The sequence below is a fragment of the Triticum aestivum genome, chromosome 6A (genome assembly GCF_018294505.1).
Source record: "Triticum aestivum cultivar Chinese Spring chromosome 6A, IWGSC CS RefSeq v2.1, whole genome shotgun sequence".
Taxonomy (NCBI): Eukaryota; Viridiplantae; Streptophyta; class Magnoliopsida; order Poales; family Poaceae; genus Triticum; species Triticum aestivum.
The window spans coordinates 179,779,073-179,799,421 of NC_057809.1; the positions used below are offsets into that span (position 1 = coordinate 179,779,073).

General features: G+C 46.2%; 1 long non-coding RNA gene across 1 annotated transcript; it reads left to right on the forward strand.

The window, feature by feature from the left end:
* Nucleotides 1-7,527: 7,527 nt before the first annotated feature.
* Nucleotides 7,528-11,402, forward strand: LOC123127187 (uncharacterized). The gene is made up of 3 exons (XR_006462172.1): nt 7,528-7,788; nt 7,917-9,335; nt 11,302-11,402. It is a non-coding gene; the product is annotated as an uncharacterized lncRNA (long non-coding RNA).
* Nucleotides 11,403-20,349: the final 8,947 nt, after the last annotated feature.

The following is a 20,349-nucleotide window of genomic DNA, read 5'->3' on the forward strand; positions in this document are numbered from 1 at the left end:
AGGCGTTGCAGACCGGCCGGGACCCCCCTTCGAGCACCCGGGGGCTCGAAGGCTACACCCAGCGGGTGCGACGACGCGCTCCGCGAGCACCGAGTCGCGCCGGCTGTCTCCGATGATCGCGACTACACAAAAATCAATGTGAGCTCCTCGCCCGCATATTTTTGCATCACGCAAGCACGGATAACCCCGAGCGATGCTCGGGTGCTATCTCCGCATTTTTTATTACAATTGCATCACTGTTCGCCCCGGCGCCAACCAGAGTTGGCCCGGGGGCTGGCCGCTTGGCCTGAGACGTTAGTTCCCGCAGACGGCTTAGTAGCGTGCGCAGTACCAAAGGCTCACTCTTAGTCACAGACCGCAGAGCGGCTGTCCGGCTAGCAAGGGTGAATGCTGGAGGCCACCCACGCGAAAAACGTCCGGGAAGAAAAACGGTTCGGGCGACCCGGCCGTTTTCCTTTACAAGTATCTACTCGGTTGAATCTGCTCCTAGACTCTGAGTACTGTACACTCCATTTCGCGGCCCACTCTTAGCCACAGACCGCAGAGCGGCTGTCCAGCAAGCAAGAGCACAAGCCAAAAAGCGGAGGGAACACGAAAAAGATTAAGGGGGCTCGGACGAAACCGAGTCGGCATCCTCCGCATAAAACTTGCAATGCTAAAAGCAAACAATTGATATATCCGCATGAACTAACTTTGTCTTTTTTCATGATCATTTCTATGAACATTCGCCAAAAAACCTCCGCCCAACTTTGCCAAGTTGCCCGGAGGCTTGGGGGCTACTGTCGGAGTAATCGACCACGGGTACCCCGAGGATGGCAAGACGATATTTCAAGACATCGGGGCTAGCAAAGCCCCTCAGTCCGACTGCGCCAGCCAGCCGGCTGCCGACTGCGCGAACCAGTCGGCTGCCGACTGCAGCCCGACCCGACACCGACAAGACCCTGACACGATGGCCATACCGCGGACAAGACGGCTGTACCCGGACACTGCTGAGCAATAGTGATACACTGTAGCAGGTGTGAGATATCACATCGTTGTCTCCCAAATAGTGAAGTTGGTCACGTGGGCCATCCCTTGTCCCCTGGGCTCCCCTTTATAAGGAGCACCAGGGGAGGCTCACACACTCACGGCCACAAGGCCTCACACACATCCATTCATCCATCCAGGATACACACTCCCACGCACACACACAAGCAACTAGCTAGCAAGGTAGCTAGCTATCCATCCATCCATCCACATGAGCACGCATGCTCATGGCCATGAGCATGGCCGGCCACTAGCATGCCTCACATAGGCATATACAAAGCCAGATGCCCATGGCACTGATCTCAGATACAGCTCCAGGAGCACTTTGTACTGCCCGATGTACATCCCACATATATACTCAGACATGCAGGAGTAGGGGTATTATCTCTCCGGAGAGCCCCGAACCTGGGTAAACTAGAGCATGCTACTCGCATACCCGCTCCCGGGCCTATCAGCAGCAGTCTTACCCTCACACTAAGCCCTTGTGGCATCTATCGACTCGCAAAGACCCCCGTGAGAATACCACGACACCGGAGCTTGTTTTTCTCCACAACGACCTTTGTAAACACACGCTCGCCCGCGACTAGCAGTTTTTTGGATCCTCGTTCTCCGCTTCGAGCGGCTTCCAGTTGTTCTTGTAGTTGACCTAATGATCCAATTAAGAGGTAAGCAACCGTGTTAGCATTATTGGTATACCATTTTGTTTTCTCGATGGAGGGAAACATTACCAGGAGATGCCTTCTTGGATTTCTCCAGTTCGGCATTGGTAGCAGTTAGCTGGCTCCGACACTTTTCTAGTTCCTGAGATAACAAGCCGTTCTTCTCCGTAAGCACCTGGTTATGCATTGATCCTTAAATCAGTTGTATCAACTATTTTAAGTCTCGGGGGCTACCGGTGTATGATTATTAAATCTACGCTTACCCGCATATCTTTCAGATGCTAGTCTGGGGCTCTGACAAGCCCATCCCGAGCAGCTCAGATGTACGCATCGGCCGAATTGAAGGCATCAAATGCCTCTTTTAAAAAATTAGGGTTACGAAGAATGGCCCTCCGACGACGATGATTCATAGCGCTCTCCACTTCACAGTTCGTGACGGACATGTCGTCCGAATCCTCTATGGAGGGACAGTTTGGCGCCACTCCCGTTTCAGCCCCAGTCCTTTGGACAGGGTTCGGAACCTGATTAGTGGAGGCACGTCCGACCGGATTCCCGGACATAGTCCGGCGGATACTTTTCCTGATAGGATGCGACAGATGGCATTACAATTTGATGTGATGATAGGAAAGGGTGTTATTGAAAAGAAAAGCCTTACCTCTTTGACGAGGGTTCTGCCGTGTTATCATTTGCCTTCCTCTTTGAAGATATGCCAGGAATGTGCGCTGCTCTCCTCGGAGATGCTTCCGGTGCATATTGCAGTGCTGAGCGCCTCCCCTTTGGGACACGGAACGGTGTGGTGGGTGAGGCATAGTAAGGGAACTCTTTCGAAGAAAGTGTCCTTTGAATTACGTACATGCGAAGCAGGGAGGAGGCCAGGGTAATCGGCGATGATAGGTGCATTTGTGCCATCATAGCTCGTCTGATATAATATTCCGTCCTCGAGCTCCACAAATATGTCCGGATCTTCTTCATATCCAAGGTCAAGATCCCAGTTGCGATTCTCCAGCTGAGGGGCAGGGTCATGGATCCCCTCGACAACCTTTCGCCATTCCTGTCATGAGTGGATAGGGTACTCCCCGTCAAAGATAATTCAGGGAGAGGAGTAAAATAGTGGAGTTAGAACTTACCCAGCTAGGAGGATTATACATGGAAAATCCGTCTTGGTATTGGAGACGGGTGAACTCCTCCTTCTCCCCTTTATATAGTTCGACCAATATTTTAGCCAGAGCGGCGGGGGTCTTTGGACCCTTCCGACCGCAGCGTGAGGCATCGCCTTCCCCATTGTAGTGCCACATGGGCAGCCCTCCGTATTGGAGTGGTTGGACCCCCTGCGCTATGGAGATCGCCATTACCTCGACTATTGACAATCCGGACTGGGCGAGCATCTTAATCTTGCCCAGCAGTAGACTGACCTCTGCGTTATGCTCTTCCTCGAGGCTCCAAGGATGCCAGCTATGGCATTTTTTCAACGGAGCACTTGAAAATTTGGGGAGGCCCATACGGACTGGGTCGGGAAGAGCGACGCCGTTGATATAGAACCATTCGGAAGGCCACTCTTCGGAAGCCTTCTTCGTCGTACCGGACAGGTATCCGGTGCCGGCGATGCACCACACTTCGGCTCCCCCCACTTCAAATATTGACCCTCCTTGATTATGAGGGACAAGGAAGAACAGTCTTCTCCATAAATTGAAATGGGCCTCGCAGCCCAGGAATAGCTCGCATAGAGCGACATAACCCACAATATGGAGGATGGAGGCGGGAGTGAGACTGTGCAGTTGGAGGTCGTAATACTCTAGCAGACCTCGGAGGAAGGGATTGATCGGAAATCCGACACCTCTTAACAAGAAGGGGACGAAGCATACTCGTTACCCCTGGACGGATTAGGGAAGTTCTCCGCTTGAACCTCGCCATTGAAGGGCATCATCCCTGCTCGCACGGGGACCAAATCCGCGGGAGGAAGAAAGCCATGTGTTTGCAGCTTTACCAGCTGACTGTGAGAAATAGAACATCTCTCCCAATCCCCCTTTTCGGAGTTGTGGGGATGAGAGGAAGAGCTGGGAGCGCTAGCCATGTTGGGGTGGTTCTGCTCCGCAAGCTCTAAGGATTTTTTTCCGTGGGATTTGGAAGGGATCTGAGATCTATTCTCTTTAAATAGGCACCTTTCTGGTACGGTCAGGGTGGTATATGTAAAAATACCCCGACCTCTTGTATTCACTCGACACGTGGAAGCTGAGGTCGAGAAAGCGCTGAAGCCGAGGGGTGCGGCATTAAATGGGGAGCCGAATACATTACTTTAAAGTCATGGAAGGAGGAACCGCCTTACAATGCCGAAGACTATCTGCATGCCGAACACCTCGTCATTGAAGTCTGGTTCGGGGGCTACTGAGGGAGTCCTGGACTAAGGGGTCCTTGGGCGTCCGACCTATTGGATATGGGTCGGACTGATGGGTCGTGAAGATACGAAGACCGAAGACTCTATCCATGTCTAGATGGGACTCTCCTTGGTGTGGAAGGCAAACTTAGCGACCAAATATGAATATTCCTTTCTCTGTAACCAACCTTGTGTAAACCCTAGATCCCTCCTGTGTCTATATAAACCGGAGGGCTAGGCCCGTAGATAGATCCTGATAACCATAGCCAGGCTAGACTTTTAGGGTTTAGCCATTACGATCTCGTGGTAGATCAACTCTTGTAATACTCATATTCATCAAGATCAATCAAGCAGGAAGTAGGGTATTACCTCCATAGAGAGGGCCCGAACCTGGATAAACATTGTGTCCCCCGTCGCCTGTTACCATCGATCCTAGACGCACAGTTCGGGACCTCCTACCCGAGATCCGCCGGTTTTGACACCGACACCGGGAACCCTGGCGTCTGGTCCTGGAGTCCGAGAAGGACTCTTGCCTTTCGAGTGAAACCGACTTTGTGTAGGCTTTTACTCCAAGTTTCGAACCCAAGGCTCAACATATAAATAGAGGGGTAGGGCTAGCACCCAAGACACATCAAGAAACACCAAGTCATGTGCCGGTAACCCCGTGCCCTCTAGTTTATCCTCCGTCATAGTTTTCGTAGTGCTTAGGCAAAGCCCTGCGGAGATTGTTCTTCACCAACACCGTCATCACGCCGTCTTGTTGCCGAAACTCATCTACTACTTCACCCCTCTTGCTTGATCAAGAAGGCGAGGACGTCATCGAGCTGAACGTGTGCTGAACGTGGAGGTGCCGTATGTTCGGTACTTGATCGGGATGGATCGTGAAGGTGTACGACTACATCAACGGCGTTGATAAATGCTTCCGCTTTCGGTCTATGAGGGTACATAGACACACTATCCCCTCTCGTTGCTATGCATCTCCTAGATAGATCTTGCGTGATCGTAGGATTTTTTTTGAAATATTGTGTTCCCCAACAGAAAGATCTAGGCACATATGTCCAGTTGAATATAGATAACATAAGTTATTATTGTTAACATCACCCTTGAGGTGAGCATGTTGGGAGGCAAAACTATAAGCCCATGTCTTTCTATGTGTCCGGTTGAAACGTTTTGCTCATGGGTACAAGGTGAGTGTTAGCAATCATAGAAGACGAAATGATGGTTGAATATGTGGACATGCTTTAAAAGCTCTGACACGTGACTCTTCCTATAAAGATGATGAATTGCAGTTGCAAAGTTGACTGAGAACATAGTTTGTTGGTTTCTAATAAAGTTTTTGCTTTACACTTCGATTATGTGATGAACTGTTACTTATTCATAGGAAGTATATGATGCAAGTTTTATGAAAAAAGTCCTTCGTTTAATTTTATTGCTATTACAATAATCAACATGATGCTTCTATGTCCGTATTTTGTTTCTATCGACACCTCTCTCTCAAAGCATGTGGACATGTTTTTTAATTTCGGTTTTCGCTTGAGAACAAGCGAGGTCTAAACTTGGGGGAGTTGATACGTCCATTTTCCATCATGTTTTCTTATTGTTATTTATAATGTTTTTATCCATAATAATGCTTTTTGGAGTAATTCTAACTAGCGGGTCCACCCGCGCAATTGTGTGGCTAGAGTTGTTTTTGAATAAATAAAATGTTTTTGCTATTTTTTCTATTGCCAAATCTCAGTCGACTGAGACTTCGTTATGTCTCAGTTGATGCTATATTCATGTGATTTTACATTGAAATGTGTTCTAGTTTTTCTTTTAAATTTTTCTTTCTTACATGTGATGTCACTTGACTGAGACTTGCTAAAGTTACTCCAGTATTATGTTTGTTCTCTAAGCATTTTTTACAATGAATGCTCAACAATTTTCTATTTATCTACTTTTACAATATGGTCCTAATCCATCATGAAATACTGGATTATGTACGTTTTTAATGAACAATCCTAGATTTAATTTTCTAAAAAATATATTAGGTGCTACTTTCGTCCCTAAATATATAAAGATGTTTTGCGTTTAATACAAAATTAATAGCTAACACCCAATTACGTTAAAAATGAAAACCTAGTATAGGATTGAATAAATGAAATAGTAAAATTCTTACATATGTTTACCATCCCATCCAAGAAAAAACCCAGTGCTAGAAGTGTTTCGAGCGGGCGCTCGCAGGCCGTCCGATGCAATCGCCAGACAGTAGCGGTTGACAAATAGAATTGGGGGAAGCGGTAGGAAGCGACACACATTTCTTTAATCTATTTTGCATCTCGTTAAAGAAATCTTGTTGCACACGGCTGTACTACAACCACTAAAAAAACGTCCATGTATTGCAACGGGGCCATATTAATTTTAAGAGTTCAATATTAATATTCCCATACGTACCAAGTGACATTGTCGATCTTTTTTACCATCAAATCCTCACACACACTCTCCCTCCCTCTTCCTCACTCTCTCTTCCCCTCTCCCTCTCTCTCTCTAACACACACATACATATCCATCTTATTGAATACGAGACCATAATCCATCTATTTTACACACACACGTTAGTGCATAACAATATGGATTATGTGTATTATATTTGTCACCACAACTGAGGGAATTAATTTCATGTAAATCGGCCAGCCACAGCTTCAAGAATACGCGAAGGAGGTGGCCCGAGTCGGCGTCGGCGCCGTTCGGCGCGGGCCACGGGCCCGCTTCCAAGTGCGTCTGCGCGTCGGCCACCCACGCCGGGTCCTTCAAGTGCCGCTTCCACCGCACCAACTCCCAGGGCCACGGCCAGGGACAGGGAAACCGCCCTTCTTCGCCCCCTTCACCGGCCGCGGCCAACGCAGTGCCGTGGCACCTGGCCTCGCCGTCCTCGTCCTCCGGCACCGAAGCGACCCAGTGACGGAGTCCAAGCATCGGCCTCGAAAATTAAGAACGATTGACAACGGAAAGGGAAGGGAAGATCATATACATGTCATAAGAAAGGGAGTTTATTTACTGCTCCCTCGATGTATTGTTTTCTTTATTTGAAGATTGATTACCATCCGTGAGTTAGGATAAGGTTAATGCGATTGAGCGATTTTTCTAAAAATAAAATATTTGTTTTTTAATTAATGTGATTGAGTGATTTAAAGTAAGGTTAATTAATTTAGATTTGATCTTTAGAGATTGTTCGCGATTGATTCTATATTACTAAATAACTTGCGTCAGTATGGAAAGTTCTGATCTGTTCAGATTTCTTTCGTTGTGTGAGAGGGTGACGTGAAAATAAACCGATGAAGTGGGGGAGATGACGAAAAAATTTACGGAAAAAATTAACGAAAGTGGGAGGAGGTACAAAAAAACCATGAAAAATGAGACGAAAAAACCCTGAAAGCGTGACTACCAACTAAGTGCTCCATTAGAAGTAGTAGAGATTCATCCCTTTCCCCATTCTCATTCTTCTCCCAATCATTTCTCTCTGTTCCTTACCTAATCTAAGGATTCATCCACAATTCGTTGCTAGATCCTGCCAAGAAAAGAGGATGGGGGGGGGAGTGGGATTTGGTGTAGAGTGTGGTGGCTGCAGCCTGCAAGCTCCCGGCGGCGGCACGTCGTCTAGCTCGACCACACGTGCCTGCTGCTCGCTGCCGTCGTCGATTTGTTGGACATGGATTTGGGTCCACTTGAACCTGAGTGGTGGCACTCCTCCAGGTAATCAATCCTCTTCCTCTCCTTCTCCTTCCTTCCCAGATCTTGGTCTACTAACCTCCAGCAATGGCATGGATTCTTTATGAAGATTTTATGCTTATGGTCTCCTGACCTTTCTCTGTCTTTTCCAGTGTAGAAATTTTCTGTTGGAGAGAAGGATTTTGTGCCCCAAAGCAGCAAGGCTGCGAGGCAAAGCAGTCGCCGCAGGGATCGGGCTTGCCTGCTTCCTTCCCATGCTCCCATCCGTTCTTCCACCTCATCCAACGGCTGTTTTTTTTTCTTTTTTCTTTCTAATCTAATCATCTCCTCCCTGATTTTAAGGGGGTGGGACCGGGCAAGTCTCGTCCTCGCCGCAGAGGCCACTGGAGAAAATGAGAGATTCGTTTCCCTGAGTGGCGTTGCTCTCCTATTTGTGGCACTGGCTGAGAGCTGTGTTGTCGGGTTCGACGGCCATGTTCTTCGTAGTGTTCTAGGATATACTTTATAGTTATGTGACTTGCCATCGATGTGCCTTGCATTATTTTAGGGAATTGAACCTATATTATTTTTAGTTGACATTCTGCCCAACTTTGATTATTGTCTCTTCAACACACCTGTACAAATTATATGAAGTTTCCTATAGCAAAAAGTGTTCAATATTTGTTGGATAAAAGGTGCATTCTTTCTATTTGTTGTTACCATATATTAGCAATTTATATTAACAGTAGCTCTATTTAAGACAAAGGAAGAATGCTTGCATGTATTAACTGAATTTGGCCCATATATGTTAATTGACATGCAATAGATTTTATATTTTTCACATGTGTTGTTTTTCGACAAATTCACATGTGTTGTAGGAGATGCCTCTAATACTGAAGCTTTTCTCATCATTCTCTTCAATCGAAAAGGCTGTAGAATAAAAGGGTTATTTCCAAGAACATTAAACTCACAAAAGTGCATGTATGAATGTATTTCGAATAATTACAATTTGACATGCTTCTCATAGTGCTAACTTTTGACCCTTATCTAATAACTGCCCCCCTTATACTGATCGATGTCAAGCATTATTTCTCTACCTCAGTAAACATAAATGGTTTGCTTGGTGCTAATCAGATCTTGCCATCCAATAAGCTTAGCATTTTTTACATACCACTGTTATTAGTGCAGAGTAAATATAATATGAAAGTTCTCATTCAAATTAGCAGAATATGCTTACCAGGTGTAGATATGTACCACAATTTTCGCAGTAACACCTTCCACTTCCCTTTGTACGTAGTTAGTTTGTGTCAATCGGAATTTGCTCATTTGAATATTTTCGTGTAATAGAGTATTATACCTATTGTTGTGAAAAACAAAATCCTAAAATAATCACCCAAAAAATTAAAGTTATCATCCCGAAGAAGTTGACAGACAAATAATTCAGATATGATTCCATTATAACTGATATGACTCAATTGTCAGAAAAGCACTGCAGGTCTGAGAGTGTCGTTTTCCTCAAGAAGTGGTGATATCATATCTTAGAAGAAGTTTGATCCATCACCTGATGTGTCTGGTTTTTGTGCCTCATTCCAGTAAGTTGTAATGTTATCCTTCTGTAAAATATGTCTACGCTCCTTGTTTATTGCTATCCATCTCGATCAATTTTGGTAAACTTTCTTCTCCTGCATATATGGAGTTAGTCAAGTAAAATTGTTATGTAATATTGGTGAATAAACATGAGTCACGATTCATTTGGATAAATAATAGAAGATATTTATATTTATCTTGCATGACTCGAAATCTTGATCAATCGATATATACATTTTACCATAAATGATTTATTTTGACTTTATAGTTTGTAGAGGCTCAAATATAACCGGCGTTTAGATAGGTTGGCGCTTGTTTTTTTGTACTGTGGCTCATACCAATGTCTATTTTTCTGGCCGTTAAGTCCAGATGTCTATCCGTTAGAATTAGATGCAAGTGCATGCATGTACCGATGTACACATGGGATGTGTTTGGCGGCTAGACTTTTTAGTATATTTCCCAGTAAAATGAATGATTTTGGCGGGCCTTTTGTTTTTCTCGAAGGACCTGCCCATTATTTTTAAAGTGTGTAGATGATCTGATTTTGTACTCCTAGTAGATTGAATTACTTATGTGTATCTCTTTTTCTCAAAAGGACATGCCCACGTTTTCCTAATTTGTATAGGGGACTTAGCTTTGTACGGGCCCATACTGAAATATGTCTGTACATGAATGATTATTTCTTAGTAGATTGAATTACTTAGGTGTGCACATGAATTACTTTGACCTTTTAAAAAGTATTATATGCATAAATATAATTATCATTTTCTTTCACCAATATAAGTGTATCAAATTCCTCCAGATGATAGCATGATACTTCTAATGTTCATAGTAACACGAACTGTTTTGCCATGTCAATGAAAACAAAATATAATTAGCATTTGCTTGTTTTAAATTGTTGATCTGTTGTATGATTGAGGTAATCCCACATTCTCTATACATTCACTTGAATGTTATAGTTTGTCCTGTTGTTCTTAAGCAATAAGCTTCTTCAACAGCATAGTTTTTTTGGTTGTGAAAGGATTCTGAAATTGCTAGTCATCTATCTATGCAGCTTTTATTCTGATAAATGAATTAATTAATTCATAATATTTACGAACCTGATTCAGGTGAGAGGTAGCTCAAAAGACCTTTGCTGACTTCATCTTGCATTGAGATGCAGTCACATCGGATTTTTGGTGTTTTTTTTAATATTTTTCTAGCATCACAGAGCCGACAATCTTTGATTTTGTTGGTGGTGCTCTAGTCGGATAGTAGAGTTGTTCTGTAGTCTTTGATTTTGTTGGTGGTGCTCTAGCCGGGTAGCAGATTCTAGAAGACTTCAGTTTTCTCGGTGGTGCTCTGATCGGGTAGCAGATTTACACACATCAATTTGTCCAGAATTGGTTGGATTTGACTATTTGGGTTCCGGGTGGGTGCCTTTCTGATTTGTTGCCTTGGCCGATCAATGTGGAGTTTCTCTTTATGAAGACTCCATGTGGAATTACCTTCTATCAAGTCTCCGTGTGGAGTTCTATAGATTCCGGCTGTAGTTATCCTTGTTTTTTTTGGCATTGATATGCCTGATATGGAATTAGATCAACGTGTAGCTATGTATCTTTTTTTTGAGCATCGGTTATGTATCTTCTGTTAAGTGATTACAGCTGGACAGTTTGGAATTAGAGAGGTTTCCTAGGCTGTCCGAACTATTCTTTTTTCCTTGACGTGTTGTCTGCGCGATTCCTGCCTGGATGATTGAGTCTTTCCGTATACATGTATCATATATGCATATGCATAGACGTGACAACGTGCTAGTCCAATAAGTTAGTAAATACATGTTAGCATGTTACGTAAAATCTTATAATTTGAGCCATTATTATTCAAATCTAACGGTGCAAATAATATTAACATACGTGGATAAACGTGGTAGTTTATTTGTCTTCTATTTTAAATATATAATAGATAGATGTTTTCTCTCTCATAATTTGCAAGGAACACACCAAGAAGGAGAATTCCAGCAGCTGGAAATTTGGACCTGAAAAAGCTACGCCAGGCCACCTATTCTGCACAACTTCAAATGAGCTGAAACTTGATGGAGATTTTTTATGGAATATATAAGAAATATTGGAGCCAATAAACACCAGAGGGGGCCACCAGGTGGGCACAACCCACCTGGGCGCGTCTTGGTGGGTTGTGGTCTCCTCGGCCCACCTCCGGTGCCTATCTTCTGGTATATAAGTCATTTTGATCTAAAAAAAATAAGGGGAGGACTTTCGGGATGAAGCGTTGCCGCCTCGAGACGGAACTTGGGCAGGAGCACTTTTGCCCTCCGGCGGAGCGATTTTGTCGGGGGAACTTCCCTCCCGAAGGGGGAAATCATCGTCATCATCATCACCAACAACTCTCCCATCTTGGGGAGGGCAATCTCCATCAACATCTTCACCAGCACTATCTCATCTCAAACCCTAGTTCATCTCTTGTATTCAATCTTGTTACTAGAACTACAGATTGTTGCTAGGGGATGACTAGTAGTGTTGATTATATCTTGTAGTAGATTACTATATGGTTTATTTGGTGGAAGATTATATGTTCAGATCCATTATGCATATTAATACCCCTCTGATCTTGAGCACGATTATTATTTGTGAGTAGTTACCTTTGTTCTTGAGGTCATGGGAGAAATCATGTTGCAAGTAATCATGTGCATTTGATATGTGTTTGATATTTTGATAGTATGTATGTTGTTATTCCCTTAGTGGTGTCATGTGAACGTCGACTACATGACACTTCACCATATTTGGATCCAAGGGAATGCATTGTGGAGTAGTAAAGAGATGGTGGGTTGCGAGAGTGACAGAAACTTAAAATCCAGTTTATGCACTATTCCGTAAGGGACCGATTGGATCCTAGAGTTTAATGCTATGGTTAGAATTTATTCTTAATACTTTTCTCGTAGTTACGGATGCTTGTGGGAGGGTTAATCATAAGTAGGAGGTTTGTTCAAGTAAGAACAACACCTAAGCACCGGTCCACCCACATATCAAATTATCAAAGTAGTGAACACAAATCAAACCAACATGATGAAAGTGACTACATGAAATTCCCGTGTACCCTCAAGAACGCTTTTCTTATCATAAGAAACCATTTTGGCCTGTCCTTTGCCTCAAAAGGATTGGGCTACCTTACTGCATACTTGTTACAATTATCGTTACTTGCTCGTTACAAATTATCTTGCTATCAAACTATTCAACTACTTACTATTTCAGCACTTGCAGACATCACCTTACTGAAAACTACTTGTTATTTCCTTCTACTCCTCGTTGGGTTCGACACTCTTACTTATCGAAAAGAGCTACAATTGATCCCCTATACTTGTGGGTCATCATCACCTCGGGATTCCGCGAGTTGAGTGCCAAAACATATATCAAGTGAATCAATACGATACCCCATTGTCACCACGAGTATTCAATTGCAAGACATATATCAAGTGTTCTCAAATCCATAAAAGTATTCAATCTGATAACAACAAAATTTCAAGGGGAAAAACTCAATTCATCACAACAAGATAGAGAGGGGAAAACACCATATGATATATCAAGATCGTGACATCTCAACAACACGAGAGGGAGAGATTAAACACATAGCTACTGGTACAAACCCTCAGCCCCGAGGGTGGACTACTCCCTCCTCATCGTGGTGGCCGCCGGGATGATGAAGATGGCCACTGGTGATGATTCCTCCCTCTGGCAGAGTGTCGGAACGGGGTCTAGATTGGTTTTCAATGGCTACAGAGCCTTGCGGTGGCGGAACTTCTGATCTAGGTTAACCCCTGATGGTTTCTCTATTTATAGGATTCTTTGGCGTTGATTTCACGCTAAGATGGGCCTCGAGGTGAGTGTCGTGGTTCTAAGTCTGACAGTAGAATGGGGGGTAGGTATGAGGAGGCAAGATCCTAGCTACGGTGAAGTTGTGCACGCAAGATTTACGAGTTCAGGCTCTTCTTGGAGGAAGTAACAGCCCTACGTCTCGGTGCCCGGAGGCTAGTCGGTTGGATTATGCGTGAAGTTACAAGGGGTGTGAACCCTTGTCCCAAAGGAGGGGGTGGCTTATATAGAGTGCGCCAGGACCCCAGCCATCCCTCGTTACATAGAGTTCAATGTACATAAAGAGGAGACGTTACTGGTAACGTCAGCATTAAAGTGATATAAATGATCCTTAAGACTACAGAGTGAACGCCTGACCGTTGCCATCCAGAGTGACCTTAGATATTCTGTACTCCGAGTGGTTTCTTATGTGGTCGAATGATTATATCCTGGTCGAATAGAATTGGGTTGTCCGAGTGGAACTCATGGTCGAGTGAGTTGTATCCTGAGGTGATTTTAGTCGGTAGATTTTACTGTCCTTTGAATGTCTTCGACTGTAGGGCAGTGTCCTTGGAAAGGGTGCTTAGATCAGGTCTATTGCCCTACCCTAGATACATGCATGTCATCGTCATTAGCCCCCAAATGGTTCTGGGTCCGAGTGGAGATGGAGTTGAAGATGGTTCCCACTCAATGTTCATGCTTCAGAAGCATTTTACTTGGATTGGTGAACCATGCAAAAATTCTGACTTCATTTCCAGTCGCCTTGAGCCATTCAAAGGTTGTCGAGTGAACTTTAGCTGATAAGCTTCGAATGCTGATATGGCATAAAATCTTCGGTGCGGTCGACTGCGTTGCCATTCCCGGGTCTCGTGGGATTCGAAATTTGGGGAAGCGCGTGGGACGGAGAGAGCCACAGTAAGCGGGGCGGATTAGGCAGGGGTGCCTCGATTCCCCCGCCACCTTTTCCGCCACGTATCGAGCGCGAGACTGTTGCGGGATTTGACAGGATTGCCTGGGTCCACAAGTCAGTAACTTGGGGAAAACGGCCATATAAGGCGTCCGGGCCGGTGTCTTTGCATAGTGCACCCCATTTTCCCCCTTCTTCCTCTGCTTCACCACTGCATCCGCCTCTGCCCTCGGCGTCGCCGCCCAGCCCGAGCTCAACCCGCCGTAATGGGGAAGGACAAGGCGGCAGCTCTGGAGCATGCGAAGAAGGCGACAACGAAGGCGAAAGGGAAGAAGACAAGCCGGGGAGGGTTGTCGTCGAGAACTGGCCTGCCGCCCGGCTGGATCCAGGAGGACTGGATCCGGTTGATGATCGAGCGAGAAGATATGGAAGATCTGGCTGAGGGGGGGCTGATTCCCCATGATTCTTGGCGGCTTCCAGAGGACGAGGCCGAGCCGCGACCGCAAGAGGGTGAGTGTGTCCTTCTTGCGACCCACGTCGACCGCGGTTTCTCTTTGCCTCCCCATCCTTTCTTCCTGGGTTTTCTGAACTTTTTTGGAGCCCAACTTCATCACTTTTGTCCCAACACCATCACATACCTTGCTGCATACGTGTCCATGTGTGAGAACTTTCTGGGCTTTCGACCGCACTGGGGTCTCTTCAAACACATTTTCACTTGTCGTTCTCAGTCTATAAAAAAGGCCAATCCGAGTGATGAGAGGACACACATGATCCAGATGTGTGGAGGTCTAGGGATCCAGATGAGGAATAAAAGCACTTTCCCTGCTATGATTCTTCCCGAGTCAGTCTGAGGGTGGCAGTCGACCGGGTTCTATTGTAAGGACCAACCGACCCCGGGTCAGTCGACTGGCCTTCCCCCATTTTCCATAGGACGAGTTGAGAAACCTTCTCCCTTGAGAGTGACTCCAGCTGAGAAAGTTGAGGTGAATATGTTGGTTGAGCGAGTAGCCCAACTTGTCCGCGACGGTGTGACTGGCATGGACTTGTTAGAAGTGTTTCTTAGTCGACGCATCTAGCCACTCCAAGCTCGTGATCATCCAATGTGGATGTACTCGGGTATTGAAGATAGCACTCGGATCCACCTGGAGGAAGTTGACGAGAAGACGGTGGCACAGTGGGTGAAAGGTATTACTGGCAACAAAGACAACCCCAGGGGGTCTAGGAGGATTCCTCCACTCGACAACACCAACAAACCCGACAAGGTCTGATTCCTTTCTTCCGAGTGTCTTTTGTTCTGACATGCATTTGTTCTTGAAACCGATTGATATCCACTTGACTCTGCGCCTTGTAGATCTACACTGAGATGTATTCGATGCCCAACGGAGAGCATGAGTAGGAGGGAGAGGCGAGCGGAGGTGACAGCGGCGACTGGCATTCTGACGGAGGAGGAGACAAGGAAAGTGAAGACTCGAGCAGTGGTGAGGAGGTCGACTCTCCACCTTGCACGGAAAGACGCTCCAAGCAGAGGCAGGACCCAGCAAGTGTTGGTGGCAAAGCGACTCCATCGACAGGACAGACCTCAAAGCACACTCGAACAACTTCTCATGTGCCGACTGAGAAAGCTCCAAAGCAGCCCAAAGTCGCGCCATCAAAGCCCTGGAAGGCCCTGCCCAAGATTAAAGTGGCCGTCCCCATTGCTTCTGGGTAATTATTGTGCGCGACCTCTTAGTTTTTGCATGACTCGATCTTTGGTCAATTCACTTTCCTATTTTAACCGAGTGAATTCTGAAATTTGCAGTGCTGCCTCTCGGACTTCTATTTACCGGGATGATGATGACGAGGAGATGGAAGATGCAGTCACCTCCAACGCGGATATAACTCTTGTCATCTTGTCTTTACTTTATCAGCCATTTTGACGGTCGACTGAACTCTTGCAATTGATTGCTTTGCAGCTCCACCCAATGTTATTGAACTTCCAGATGACGATGAAGATGTGCCACAGAGACCCATGGGAAGGAGGGGCAGGACTTCGAGCAGGAAGGCACCGGCTAGCTAGACGTCCCAGTCGACGCCGGCGACGGAACCAGTGATTCAGCAGTCCGGAGACCTGAACCGGGCTTCTATTACTTTTGTTGTTCCAGTGTCAAGTGAATGTCCTTCATCGTCGACTGCACAAGTCCCTGTTTCATCTGTCCAACACCATGCCTCGGATCCTCAAGTTGCCGCGACTGAACCACCATCTCCGCTGCTCGTCACCAATCATGTTCCGGAGGACCAGGCAAGCACTCCTACGGAAGCTATACGCCAAGCAGGCCTGATGATGGAGCGGATGAAGATAGTGCACGAGACTAGCCAAGCTGCCTATGATGCCAGTGCAGCCCTCCAAGCTTATGTCCAGGTTAGTTGGTTTCCGACTGATCTCCTAGCTTGACGCTTGTTCTGTTAGGATATGCTACCTGAAAACTTTTCATTGTGCATCCATTTGTCACTCTGTACTTCGCATCTGTACACCTACTGGGTGTTTCAAGTTATGCTGAGTAGTTTTTCTAGTTAAGTCGACTAGGTTGTGTCGATTGTAACTTTGGACTAGTGGGGGCACGCAGAGTGCACCCACTGGGTGTAGTCCCTAAGACCGCCATCGAATGTGTGATTCGGCGGGGGTCTTGATAAAAATATCTTGTTCTTCAGTTCTTCCACTCGGTCTGGGCGGACCATATCGAGTGGAACCTGAACTAGTGGGGGCACGCTGAGTGCACCCACTAGCTGTAGTCCTCGAGACCGTGCTCGACTGCGGGCAGTCGGTTGTGGTCTCAGAATAGCTGTTGCCTCTTTCTTTTTTTTCTTTCCACTCGGTCTGGATGGACCGTGTCGAGTGGAACCTGGACCAGTGGGGGCACGCTAAGTGCACCCACTGGGTTTAGTCCCCGAGACTACTGTTGAATGTTTGATTCTGCAATAGTCTTAGATTTTTTTTTCACTCGGAAGCGAATAATCTTTGATTTTGTCCCCTGATGTATCTTTTTACTGACTTTAGAAATCCTGTGAACTCATCTCCAAATTTGCTGAATTCGAGGAGAAGTAGAGACAGGTCAACCTTGACTTGGAGTTGGCTAAGCAGAACTTGCAAAAGGCCAAAGACGAAACAACTGGTATGGAAGGTAAAAACTTGTCGACTGTAGGATTTGGGTTGTCTCTCAAGTCATCTCCTCGTTCTTCTCTTTGAACCGAGTGCTTGTTTGCTGTATATGTATATTTTTTTAGAGAAAATGAGGCAGGCTCTGGTACAGAAGGACCTTGATCTTGCCGCAACGCAGAAGGAGGCTCAGGAGAAAACAACACTCGCTGATAAGAAGCTGGCTTCAGTCAGGGCGCTAGAGGAAGACAACACCAAGCTGAAGACTGCTCTCGCCGAAGCTAATAGAGAAGTGACCCGTCTGAAGAAGGACAAAGTAGCTTTGAACGACAAGATTGAGGACATTTCTCGTAAGAGAAATGACCTAGAGGCTTATCTGGGGGCACTCGCCAAGAAGTTATTGCTTATGCTTGAAGGTACCTTTCCTTGTCTGCCTGTTTTGCTATCGTTGATTCACCATAAAGCCGTCGACTCATTAACTCTTTGTGGTTGTAGAATTCTGCCAAAACTTTGAGGAAGAAACTGGGCGAATCAAGACAAGCTTGGACCCCATCAATTCCCCTGTCAAGGATGAAACTATCATGAACGTACTTCGACTGGAATCCTGCCTTACCAGTGTTAGAGACTACCTCGCTTGACTGAAGGTTCAGTGTCGCGGATCGACACGACACTTTGGCCAAAGGAGACGCTCCAAAATGGCCTCGAGTCTTTGATGACTCGACTCAATGAGATCCCTGGCCGAGTGCAGGAATGGAAGAAATCGTCTACTTGATGTGGTGCTGATGTAGCTCTGTCTCTTGTTCACGTCCATTGCAAGGAGGCCAAAGAAGAGAAGTTAGCAGTGATCAAGGTTGCCAACGCCAAGAGACTTGTCTTCCAGTCTTTCATGGAGACTTTCATTGCTGCTGGTACTCCAATTGCAGATGGAATCGACCTGGATGAGTTCATCAAGCCTACCAGTCCTCCTCCTGTGGAGTGAACAAACTTTTTATGATGCGATTAAATTTGCCTCGGTATGCCGAGTGGTTTTGTAACCGTTAAAAATCCTTCAGGCCTGATGCCCGAATACTTTAATCTACGGTCCGGAACCTCGTAGGATTTATCTGAACTTTTTTGTTTTTGAATCTCTTGAATCTGAATGGAACTTGATTCTTCAGTCTGAATTGTTACTAACTCTGTGATGCAGCTCAGTCGAGTGGACCATGAACAAGGGTACCTGGTGTCGTCCATGACCTGCACCTCGTCGTCCTTGTGGATCAGGATGGAGTGCCCATTGTACTTGTGCCGCAGTTCTGAGGATAAGGTCGCAGTCGACCTGCACCTCGTTGTCCTTGCGAATCAGGACGAAGCACACATTGTACTTGTGCCGCAGTTCTGAGGATAAGGTAGCAGTCAACCTGCACCTCGTCGTCCTTGCGGATCAGGATGGAGCGCGCATTGTACTTGTGCCGCAGCTCTCAGGATAAGGTCGCAATGGACCTGCACCTCGTCATCCTTGCGGATCAGGATGGAGCGCACGTTGTACTTGTGCCGTAGCTCTGAGGATAAGGTCACAGTCGACCTGCACCTCATCGTCCTTGCAGATCAGGATGGAGCGTGTTAACTCAGGCGAGTACGTGACTGCAGCTAAGCCCCCAAGTGAGAGGGTTGCTCTTCACTTAGTAGGATTTTTAAACTTAGGCGAGTACAGGACTGCAGCTAAGCCCCCCAGCAAGAGGGTTGCTCTTCACTCGGTAGGATTTTTAAACTTAGGTGAGTACGTGACTACAGCTAAGCCCCCGCGTGAGAGGCTTGCTCTACACTCAGTAGGATTTTTTAAACTTAGGCGAGTTCAGGAATGCAGTTAAGCCTCCGAGTGGGAGGATTGCTCTCCACTCGGTAGGATTTTTTTAAACTTAGGCGAGTTCGGGACTGCAGCTAAGCCTCCGAGTGGGAGGATTGCTCTCCACTCGGTAGGATTTTTTAAACTTAGGCGAGTTCGGGACTGCAGCTAAGCCCCCGAGTGAGAGACTTGCTCTCCACTCGGTAGGATTTTTTAAACTTAGGCGAGTTCGGGACTGCAGCTAAGCCCCCGAGTGAGAGGCTTGCTCTCTGTCGGTGTCAAAACCGGCGGATCTCGGGTAGGGGGTCCCGAACTGTGCGTCTAGGCCGGATGGTAACAGGAGGCAAGGAACACGATGTTTTACCCAGGTTAGGGCCCTCTTGATGGAGGTAAAACCCTACGTCCTGCTTGATTAATATTGATGATATGGGTAGTACAAGAGTAGATCTACCACGAGATCAAGGAGGCTAAACCCTAGAAGCTAGCCTATGGTATGATTGTTGTATGATGAAGTTGTCCTACGGAGAGGGTTAGGGTTACACAAAGTCGGTTACAATGGTAGGAGATCTTGAATATCCGCATCGCCAAGCTTGCCTTCCACGCCAAGGAAAGTCCCATCCGGACACAGGACGAAGTCTTCAATCTTGTATCTTCATAGTCCTGGAGTCCGGCTGAAGGTATAGTCCAGCTACCCGAACACCCCCTAATCCAGGACTCCCTCAGTAGCCCCTGAACCAGGCTTCAATGACGATGAGTCCGGCGCGTAGATTGTCTTCGGCATTGCAAGGCGGGTTCCTCCTCCAAATTCTTCATAAAAGTTTGTAAACACCAAGAGTAGTGTCCGGCTCTACAAAATAAGTTTCCATGTATTGCCACAGAGAGAATAATATTAACACAAATCTAATCTGCTGACGTATTCCGCAGCGTGACATCACACTACGGCCAAGCCTTTATTCGAATCATTTTCACTTTTCCACCTCAGCGTGTTTTGCGAGGCGGTTTCCTTGGCACGTCTTGTCAAAGCAGAGATCGTGTCCCCCATTTACGGGATTCTCATCAATACGGACGTGGGTAACCTAACCGCGCCATTTATCACGACGCTTGGGAGGCAAGCGAGTTTTACTAGGCTGGTGGGGACGCATAGTCGCATCTGCTCATATAAGGGGATAAGGATCCACCTTTTTACCTACGCCTTCTTCCTCCTTTGCCTATCCATCTTCTGCGCACCCAAGCTCCAACGCCCAAGCCCGCACTTCCTACCTCAACCTTCTCCAACAATGTCCGGAGCGGGAGGCAAATGGATGGTCTCCTCCGT